Genomic DNA, 4137 nt, shown 5'->3' with positions numbered 1-4137 from the left:
AACAGCTACAGAAAACTAATCCTCTATCTTTCGTGCTAACACAATGCCTGACACATGTTAGGTGTTTTAAAAGCAAATTAGTTAATAGATTAATACATGAGGATGTTGAAGCAAGGCTTCAGTTATTTCCAAGTAACTGGTACTGAACACTATAAAATCATACTTGACAGATTTCCAGTTGGAGGGTTATCTAGGAAGAACACTAATATTTGTTGAGTGCCTGCTGTGTACCAGACACTAGAAGAAGTTTTTCATTCATAAATGACACTCAGTGGGAGGAGTTACAAGCACTATACATTTTAACGGCCCAAGCAAGGTCTTTGGAGTCATACCTGAGCTCTGATTCTTCTAAGCTGAATGACCTTCAGCAAATTATTTCAACTCTTAGCCCAAATTTACTTATCTGGAAAATAGAGCAATGATTTCAATTTCTCCCCTACCCCCTGTCTGGAAGATTAAAAAAGATTACATATGAAATAGCTGCACACATAAAAAAAATCTCAACCAACATGAGCTACTAGGAGTGAATCATGTGATAGGTGCAGAAGAAGTGTTGGAAGTGGGCACTAGGTCTCCCACCCCAGGATGAGACATAGTACGAACTCCATGTTTTGTTTTGTTTTTTTGGCAGGAACGGGTGGGGGCTTTATATTTTTCCCATTTTTATTGATGCATTATAATTATACATAATAGTGAGATCTGTTGCTATACATTCATCCATATACACAATATAAAAATATAATTTGGTCAGTATCATTCCCTATTTATTTCCCCTGTCCCTCACCTCCTCTGCTCCCTGCCCTAGGAATTTATATTTTTTTAAACAGGACTATTAAGGTATCATAATAGTCATTGATGATAGTGTAAAATTTGGTAAGTTTTATATTTTAACATTTTTTTTTTGCATTATTTCAAATGGAAGCAGCCAGTGTGGGTTAAATGTTGGGTATAAACAGAAGAGACTGAAGAAAACCTTTGAGCACAAATTGTTGGTACCATCCCTTAAATCAACTGTAACCAGCTCCACTTCCAAGTCATCTGCGCAAGGCACTCCTTCAGAAATGGTCTTCCCAAATGGTGAGGAAAAGGCTGTGTCACTTACATTTATAGCCCAGTAATACTGAATTAATCTGAGCTGGTGCAGAAGGTCTCGGATGATACTTCCTCTTCAAAACCCTGCATGCACTTCAAGGCAGGTCTGGCGTCTGTGACAAAGTTGAGTAGTAAGAAAGGAGGGTTGTAAAGGAGGAGCCCTAGACCTCCAGAGAGGGTCAGACAGGCTGATGTGGAATCTGCATGAACATTGCCACTTAGATGAGTCCTGCCTCTGACAGGAATGGGCCATCTCTGGTTCCCTGGCTGCGCTCAGTCCCTAACTAGGAGCAAGGCCTCGGTGCAAAGTCAGAGATGATTCCAGAGAAGTGGCAGTGGCTGTGAGTCAACTATACCCCACCTCCCAGAAGGCTCTCCTGAAGGAGATCTGAACAGAACATGTTCATGGCTGCCACAATGATATTTAGTTTTTCGTTTTTCAATTTTTTTTAAATAGCAAAAATAATTCATAGCTAACAATACGGTGAGGAGTAGACAAATGTCAAATGCCCACAGGAGGTACATGGTAGCCAGTCTCCAAGATGGCCCCAGTGACCCCAGCTCCCTGGAGTTCTCTCTTTTGCAGTCCCCTGCTGTTGAGTGCGGGCTGGATGTGGTAGCTCATGTCTAACAGAGAGAAAAAGACAAGTAACTGTGTGACTACGCACTGCATAAGGGTCCCTATTTTCCCAAATCCTCACTAACCCTTGTTATTTTCTGGGTTTTCTTTTTCATAATTGCTGTAATTCTGAATTGATTTGAAGTGGTATCTCACTGTGGTTTTGATTTACATTTGCCTATTGATTAGTGATGTTGCACGATTTTCATGTGCTTATTGACCATTTGTGTATCTTTGGAGATATGTCTATTCAAGTCTTTTGCACCTTTTTAAAAACCCAAATTGTGTGTTTTCTTGTTGTTAAATTTAACAAAGTTCTTTAAATGTCTTTTATCAGACATACGATTTGCAGGTATTTTCTCCCATGCTGTGGGTTTCCTTTTCATCCTGTTGATAGCATCCTTTGATGTACAAAAGTTTTTTATTTGAATGAAGTACGTGAAATTAATTTTTTTCCTTTGTTGTCCATGCTTTTGGTGTCATATCCAAATTCAACATCATGAAACTTTTCTCAATACTTTTATTTTCAAGAATTTTAGTTTTGGCTCTCATATTTGGTCCTTGATCCATTCTGCATTAACTAGGGTATGTGGCATAAGATACATTCCAACTTCATTTTTCACATGTGGATATCTAATCTTGGGCTCTTTATTTTTAATACATTTAGACTTAAGGAGAAATATACTATGTTGTCTTTATTTTTATTTTTCCCTGAAGATTAGCACAAACTTCACTGATGTCTATGGAGTGACTGAATACCCCAGGCTAGAGGAGAGACAATGGTTGCCTGAAATGGAGCTGCAGAATGAGGTGGAGTGGGAGAAGAAGGCCTGAGACTGACAGCATTCTCTCATGCAGCCAATAAGGTGCCATGGCTGATAGGACAAGGGAGGGAATATCAGGGAAGAAGCCTGTCTGAGTGACAGAGTAGATCATATTTTGTTTAATATTATCATATAGGCAAAAAGCATTCTATTTTTTTTTAATTGGTAGGGGTTCTTTACAACTGAGTTATATTCCTACCCCCCTTTTTCCCAGCCCTTTTTTATTTTTATTTATTTATTTATCTATTTTGAAACAATCTCACTGTGTTGCTGAACCTGGCCTTGAATTTTCAATCCTCCTGCTTCCACCTCCCCAGTAGCTAGGGTTACACGCATGTGCCAATTCTAAAAACTGGAAGCCACAGTAGAACTCCGCTTAAGAAGCAAAGAAATTTTTGTTTAGAAAACATCTTGATATCTTGATTTATTCATTGGGGTGGGAAAGAAAACGTGGAGGAGGAGGGAACAAAGAAGGACGAACTAACTTGCAAAGAATGTGAGAATACTTGGTTTGGTAGTGCAGCTACAAGGGTGAATAAGAGGGGCCCAAGAAAATGGGGGTAAAGAAAGAAGATTCAAGATGTTGGGAACAGAGGAAGCTGAGCATGATGGTGGAGGCTGGTGATGATGGGGAAGAGAAAGCCAGATTTCAGGGATCAGGTTTAGCCTGGAAGAACAGCTCGTACTTCATGTCGTGTTTCTGCAGTTCTGTGTGGTATGTAACCACCTCCATTGGTTTCAGCTTCCAGTAAACATCTGCTACATGTTCTACCTGGTTACTTCTTTAGCAAAGCGAGTTCAAGAAAAAAGAACTCAGTCCCTGTAGAGATTCAAGGTTCGAGAAGGTCATGGTAGGCAAGAGGCAAAAGAAAGCTCTTTAGCTCTTTTCTTCTCCACCTATTAAACAAAACCCTGCACTTTGCAAGACCGAGCCTATATGAACCAATCCCTGTAGTTCAGGGAATGCAAAATGCTGTTGGGCTTACTTGGTTTCTCTGAATCTCTGAAATCATCACTGAGACAAAGAAGTACATTATGCTGATGCCCACAGGCTTAGGGTCCATGCACTCAAATTCATGGCTTTCACACATAGAAGCAAGGTGGGAAGATGTGCACAGATGTCACAATGTCCCTGACCAGTCAGGGTTTGAGCCAGATTTCCAATATTAAAGCAAGAGCTTTAAGACCTAACCCCCACCAACAGGTTGCAGATCCAATAAAAGAAAAAAAGCTCTGCATATTGGCTAATGGCTTGCCACTCTTCGGTGGTAGTGTTCAAGCATTTTTCAAACATCTTGATTTCCAAGTATGAACTGTAATATATTCATGGACACAGGGCAGAATTGTAGAGAACTGGTCTTCCTAGGTTCAAGTGCCAGCTCTCCCTCTACACTGACTTCTGTGACTTGGCTTCCTAGCCATAAAATGAAGGAAATAATAATAATGCCTCAGAGAATTGGTTGGAGAATTAAGTGATTGAATATTTACAAAACCCTTAGAACACTGGCCCATGCTGTTTGTTATATTTAAAAAAAATAAAATAAAAACAAGAAGCTTCTGAGGTCTCTGATGGACTCCTAGGTTTTTATTCTCCTTCCCAGA

Source organism: Ictidomys tridecemlineatus, chromosome 7, assembly GCF_052094955.1.
Source record: "Ictidomys tridecemlineatus isolate mIctTri1 chromosome 7, mIctTri1.hap1, whole genome shotgun sequence".
NCBI lineage: Eukaryota > Metazoa > Chordata > Mammalia > Rodentia > Sciuridae > Ictidomys > Ictidomys tridecemlineatus.
Note: the sequence above shows the minus strand (reverse complement) of the source record.